The sequence below is a fragment of the Macrobrachium rosenbergii genome, chromosome 1 (assembly GCF_040412425.1).
Source record: "Macrobrachium rosenbergii isolate ZJJX-2024 chromosome 1, ASM4041242v1, whole genome shotgun sequence".
NCBI lineage: Eukaryota > Metazoa > Arthropoda > Malacostraca > Decapoda > Palaemonidae > Macrobrachium > Macrobrachium rosenbergii.
The window spans coordinates 56,681,858-56,689,202 of NC_089741.1; the positions used below are offsets into that span (position 1 = coordinate 56,681,858).

General features: G+C 39.7%; 1 protein-coding gene across 2 annotated transcripts in view; it reads right to left on the bottom strand.

Annotated features, from left to right (window-relative positions):
• Window positions 1-6,899, bottom strand: part of LOC136838680 (brain tumor protein-like) — a 53,257-nt gene extending 46,358 nt beyond the window's left edge. Inside the window, exon 1 of one of the 2 annotated variants that reach the window (XM_067104074.1) lies at window positions 6,576-6,899. The gene's annotated coding sequence lies outside the window, so the exon portion shown is untranslated. Of the gene's footprint in view, window positions 1-5,704 lie in introns of both variants that reach the window. The other variant, XM_067104084.1, reaches the window with a different exon arrangement.
• Window positions 6,900-7,345: the final 446 nt, after the last annotated feature.

Genomic DNA, 7,345 nt, shown 5'->3' on the forward strand with positions numbered 1-7,345 from the left:
TGTGCACAGATAAGACTTGATTTTGAAGCTTTCCGTTAAAAGCTCCTTATTGGCCTAACCAGTGAATTGCGTTACATACAATATTTTCAGCAACTGACCTACTGCGTTAAGCGGCAACCAGGGTGAATAAAGCAACTGGCAAACTAACTCCAAAGCACCTGCCAAATACCGGAAGGGTAATACATTCTGGAACCAATACCCGAAAACGGGGGAAATGGGAGGGGGAGACGTATGGCCCAAAATTTTGCTATCAAGAGGAGCCATTATGGTTGTCTTTGTCCTCTCCCTCAGTGGCTTAGCATGAGTCACCGTCTTCGGAGACTGACTCACTCAATCTACGTATCACTGCTAAGCTTACTCATGGTGCACATACGAACGCATGCACTAAGTTGTTTTGTTCGTTAGAGGCACCTTTGAAGAGTCCCTTACCCATTCAAAGGGCTTTTCCTCTCGACAACGTTAACTTGTTCTCCCACCGTCACAGACGAGATCGCAACTGCTGTGAGTTGTTGATGGCAATAATTTCACAATTCGTCAATTGCATAAAGGTACCAGGCTTTCACTAGAAATATTTTTGTCGGTTGACTAACTCAAATCGGTTGGATAATACCCGACAGAGCAAGATATACCGTGCCAAGCTCCCAACAGGCAGATCCGTTATGTATGGCATTCAAGAATGTATTCGTCATACACAGCATAATAAAAGAATACACGGCATCATACAAGTACAAAATACATTTTATCTAAACTTTAATCTTACGACCTACACTCTTCGGCATATACTGTAAGTCATACAAGCTACACGAAAACATCAACATACTGTACTGTGAGGATGCTGCGGTCAAATCTGTGTAAGGTGTTACTCCTTGTTATGCTCGAAATCATACTAACATTTTGGCAATGGAATAAGGCAGATACAAAACTTTCATTTATAAATACGGGCTTTTCATTAGAAACTTCTTTAGACAAATGAGCTAAAGTAATATAGTACCACACATCCTCTTCTTCAACTCTATACCCTTCAACGCCCATCCCCTTATACTGTATAACGATTCACACCCTAGCCATCATACTGGTTACCTACCATTCACCAAAAAAAAAATAAATAAAAAAAAAAATAACAGGTCAGGGTTATGCCACATCCACCATATATGGCTGGACCCTTGCCATCCACATACCTCCATAAATTTCCGCTAATAAAACAGAAAACCTGACACAAACACATTTCACGCTGGACGTCGCCGTCAACTTCAACTTTATTGACCAATACGTTACAAAGACATCTCCCCAGAGTTGGGTTGCGTAACAACCAACGATTATAACAGAAATCAAGATGAAAGCAATAGATATAAATTAACCAAGAATGACATCAATAGTAAATCATTCAGCTTTAAACGGTAGGCAATTGGAGTACCAAAGAAATGCCCCTTGGTAGGGTGAGGGCGATGTCGACGACCAAGCATATGATGGGGAAATGAAAAATGATGTCAGAGGCAATTCACCTTCATAACGCCACCATTACCCCTCCCTTAACTTCCTCCTCCAAATCCACCTCTGAAACTCGTCCCTCGCCTTGAAGCCAGATTTCAAGCAGAAAAATATTATTTGACAGATTTGGTCACACTGAAGATGACTTCTGCTTCCGTAAAGCAGTTTGCTGACATAACTCTTTGTACTTTTCGGAAATGTTCGGTTTAGGCCGACCGTGCTCTAACCAGATAAAAGGCAAAGTAAGCTATACTCAAATGACATTTAATGAATCAAAGTTTCAACCTAGCATGGCAAATTAAAAAAAAAATCGAACCCATAATATACTAACCTCACTGCGTCTTCCAGTAAATACAGTGACGTGTGAAGTCTGATAACTTGACAGTTAACATTCTCCAAAACCTCTTCTAACATAGTCTAGGCCTAATCTCAGTAGAACATTACCTTAAAAAAATCTCTACAAGCTATCTTCAACTAAAAGAACCTTCTACCTTTTCTCTCCACCCACTGTGGAGGTCATTTGACAAGGTTACCAGCGCCACGGATCCACCCATCCACCTGGCTCCCTTCCCCAAAACCCCTATCTACGCATCACAGGCAAAATTTACTCGGAGTCTATTTGACCTTCAGGTTTACTTATAAAAAGACTGATAAACATTAAAACTGTACTTGGACGATACGTGTATGAAGGATTTTAAATCAATGTATCCTACGGGTGTTAAGATGAATTTTATATGGTAACAATGTACACCAACAACCTTCAAAATATATCGTGCAGACTAAAAATGCTTTGGCTTATCAGGAGCAAGAAACTATATTTCCGCAGGATGTTAACAAAGATATGAATTGGCCCTCTTGCCATACCAACCAGGCGGATTCATCCAGGCCATACCTCGCACACTGCGGCACCTTTGAAATGACTGAACGCTCCCACCTACGATAACGATACTTCAGCAGCGTTGAGACTGGTCCTTTATAATATGAATTCTAAAGGAAAAAAAGTCTATGGCTACAACGACCTTCGCTTGTCACAAGTAGTAGTCTTGTCCCATTTTTTTTTTTTTATGCAAACTCCCCCGCCTTTTGCTTTACTCTTGCTAAACAGCATAAGCCACATGCCTAGAGAAAACTGATGACCATTCAAAATTAGTTCTATAGACTGATACAGTTTTGTCAAGTAATAATTCCTTTAGTATATACAGCAGGCTCGTTATACAAATGCTTAACGTCGGGGTTTAGGTTTTATGGAAATAGATGATAAATTCAGCAAATAGAAATCTAGAATATGAAAATGCCCAAATTTGGTAATATCACCACTACATGATCAAATTGGTACTTTTAATTGTTTTATTATTCAAACTATACATTACTGCTTAAGTCAATTAACAAGATGTCTACAGGGCACTTTCGCAAGTACAAAGCAGCCTTTCATAAAGGTCATCCTACCTAAGGCGGGTCTAACCTGAGGAACAATGGCCAATAATTTTCTCTATTCTTGTTTGCTTACTACCACTTAATCACTAAATTTCCTTTTTGTTAACAACGACATTTAGACCCCTTGGAGTCAAATCAAGGTGCATGTAAAATAAGTGCAGGAATAAATACAGAAAGGTTTCCGTACGTCAACAATGTCAGGCAGGACAAAAACAACCGATCCGTACAAAAAATTACCAGACTAGACATTTAAATTGCCCCCAAAAAAAAATTAGTGTATGTATTGGTAGAAAGATAACCTAATAAACAGGAAATGTGGAAATCCTTGGGACGTGGCAGCATACAACACAAGGTGAGCGTTCTCTGAACGCTGGGCATAGCCACAACATACCAAACTACGAAAGATACACAATGTTACAAAATCATACAGCATAAACATATTACAATCCGAGTTTAGAAAATAACTCCTGCACAGGTATGGTACATAATTTACAGGTCCTTGCTCTAACTTAACTTACTCTGTTGGGCTTGGCCTTCCAAACAGTTACAATACTGTCATTACAAACTCGATAAATTACCATGGTTCTGAAAACAAAACTCAAAATTCGAACCTGGCCATGGCAACCCTACATTATTAACATGTTAGTATATAGGCTATAGAATAAGTACCATAAAACATTCTAGAAGCTTTGTCGTACAGATGCACCTGGTATCAGTACCTTTGCTACAAAACCTGAAATTTTACAGAGCAAGGTATCAGTTATCTTGTACGTTTCTTTATAAAAACCCCTTCCGCCGACGGCGCCCTGCAGAACACATGTGTTATAAATTCGTGCATGGAAAGTTACTTCCTCGACGAATCTTAGGGCTTAGTTCATAGTTGTTGCCAAATCTTCAATGCTATAGCGCTGAGCATTATGTTAAAATCTCAATATTTTAATTCCTGATGACTCGGGAGTCAAGGGCAATCTTATGGCTGCCACAACTCAAGGACTAAAACCAACACGCGAGGTACATCAGGGCGTAGATAACGTGTAACTAGCTACAGCTAGTCTTGTGCCGATATTCATTGGCTGTATTATGAACACCGTCTCGAATACTTAAGCCATCCACCGTTGAATAACTGTGGACTTCCAAAACAATTACTCCTCAATGACAAACCACTATCAAACTTGATAATGCTCTCGCTCTCTCTCTCTCTCTCTCTCTCTCTCTCTCTCTCTCTCTGCATCAAAAGATCATCTACCGTCACTTTTTCAAGTTGAGACTCTTGGATGTTGGATGGCAACAAGATTTTTTTTAACAAGCAAACAATGCAATACTAAAGATCAAATACCATAGCTCATGTGCGTACTCCTGTCTTCATATACATAGTTAACCCTCAGAAAAAAAGGAGGGGGGATACGTACCAGAGCCATCAATATTGGCCACTACAAAGTTGAATAACGTAGAATTTAGTAAACTGTACTTCATACTAGACAAGGAACGCAAAACTAACCGCAACATGAGATAATTTGTTGATGTTCATTCAAATTTTGCGCTAACAACCTTCACCTCATCTTGAGCGCAACTTTTCCAAACCTTGCGGGGTTAAAAAAAATACCATATATATATATATATATATATATATATATATATATATATATACATACATACTGAATATCGTTCAGCACCATGACCTATGCCATCCAAGCGTACATGCGTTTTGGTAAAGGTTTATGCAATGGGATTTCGTGCACAGCTTCCCAGGCACGCAACAACGCGTCATAACATATACCGTCACCTTCCTTAAATACCGCAAATATAAACATTACGAATCTAATTTCTCATCCTATATAATCAAACACTTTAATTTACTCTATTTTACCTCTTGTACACACAAGGATACTGTTGATACTTTCTAATATTTTGCAAATATCACATTTCGAAATGTGTGGGCATATTGGCATAATAACGTTCATTTGAAAAAAAAAAAAAAATCATAAAACTGAATGACAATCTTACTACACCGAACGACCACTTTGTATATCCTGCCTTGCTCGAGTATGGAGGAGGAATAAGCTGGTATCTCAGCCTATTTTCGGATAACCTCTTTAATCCTAACCGTCAATAAAATCCAGTCGAGAAAGTTCTCGAGGTCTATCTCTTCTGTGTATCGCTCACAAATTGGTAAACACAGGACTGTGATCTCAACAGTGAATTGTGAATCAGCTTTCCCTTAAACATCTTTCATTGCCTCTGAAATCTTAAATAAACTTTACGCAAACACATTAGTATTAAATTACGAGAACACCAATGAGATCAAGCTTTATCATAAAATAACACAATCACCTCTACCTCCATTTACATACAGCCGATTGGTGAAGTGAAAGGCACCTTTTCAAGGTCGAGTGACGAAAATCAATCTCCTAAACACGACTTACGATCCACACTAAGAAACTACGCTTAAACTAACACGTATTATAAATTGAGCATATACACTTTAATATATAAAATTATCAAAACATGTAGTACACTCATTAATGGCGTAGGTAAAACCTAAGTTCAGACAATTATAGGTTCTTATCCACTCTCTTCTCAAATGTCATGACGAGAAATGTCTACATGACGTAGGCTAAACGAATCCTCAAGTTAAAACTAGGCTTTCACATATCTAAAGATAATACATATAAACTTAACCCTCCACATTCCTCTTCGTTACCTTAAACTTACCTGAAACACCTTTCTCTGACCTCGACAAGAACTGGCCTAGGCCTAAGTAGGTGTATACACTCTTACAAACCTGGATAATTCCATAGTACGTAGTCACGTGCGTCTTGCAATTCCTAGTCTAGTTAGATGTCAGGCACACGAAGGAATTTCCGTTCTCTCTGCAGGAGGTATAAAGTTTCACTTCGTGTCCGGGGTGGGACTTACAACTTTGTGTTATTCTAAGGAAACTAAGTGGGACACTAGCAATCAAAGGAGTTTCAACGGCCCCCAGAATCATGAGAAATTACTTAGGCCTAGTACGGTTACAACTCAAACTTAACAGAAATATCTAACTTCAACACGGGAAAACTTTACCTCGATTTAGACCAAATTCTTAACCACAACCCCTGAGAACGAAGGCAGGCCAAGGCAAAATTTCACTTATGAAATATTACGGTAAAGGCAAGTCAACAAAAACTACTAGTTTGAACTAGCTCGTGTGCAACTAAGACGGTTGGGGCAAAAGTGAATGTCTGTCTATTCATGGGTGATAGCAAAAGTTTGGTGGTCTAGGCAACGTCAGAACCAAACACTTTTTCGCCAAGAACCAGAGTACAGATTCACGTACGGTGTTTTCCGGTTTAACCCATTTTTCACAGTGATTAACAAGGCTAACTTTCACACATGTATGGCTGTCCTTGCCTAACCCACAACAAAGTAGGTTAGACAGCGGTAGCACGACCTTGGGGGACTCAACGTGCACAGCAGCAGTTTTACTTTCATTTTCACCGACCATTTCCTTCAGACGAAGCTGCAGCAACCACAGAACGAGCAGACGAAGGACGTAACGTTACGATAAGTCCAATGCATTCATACACTTCCATAAATGTCAAGACAGAGCACAAACAAACTTTGGCGGGAAACAGGAGTATTAAATTCAACAGGTTCTCTCGAGAACTTACCTCCGAATGTGAAGGAAGAAGAAGAGTCTGCGCATTCAAACCCTGAGATCCAACAAGATGTTTGTCGTGTCCTTTCAATTCTCTTCATATATTCATATATACTTTCAACTTCACCATCAGGAGAACCTTCTCCTCCTATTGCACCTTAAATAACATGTGTGGAAATGGCTTTACGTTAGGTCGAGCTCTCACTCTCACTGGCGAGCCATGGAAGTAGTAAGTGACTAGGGCACACGGCCGGGGTAGACGGACGGCGAGCGTTTGAACGTGTATTCCGTCACAGAGTAGAAGCAACACTGATGGTTTGCCACCACCAGAAGACGCAGCAGGCGGCCGCAAAGCGGCTGCCTGCGGGAGGGGGGTTTCGTGGGGGAACGGAAGGCGGGGTCAGGACAACAGTTGCTCATCCACTTACTTATTGCCTTACATCTCTTTTTCTTTCATTGGAATTTTTTAAGAGGCGATTTCCATTTCATTAAACGATTTTCACTTCATTAAACGAAATATGACACACCAAGTATCAGCATAGATTTTAAAATTGTGTATAATAAACATAGAACATCATCACGCATCGGCCACCACAAACAAGAGCACGCGCGCCAAATCTCTTTGTCCTACAAACCGCCAGTTTGCGAGTGAATTGTATAAAGATATTATTAAATATGGCTCTAATCTACCTTGACAGCTGTTCATAAGCAATCTTTGATAGGAAAAAATTCAGTTGACTCTGGTGATAGGCGAAAAAGCGCTACTAAAGGCTGTCAGTACCT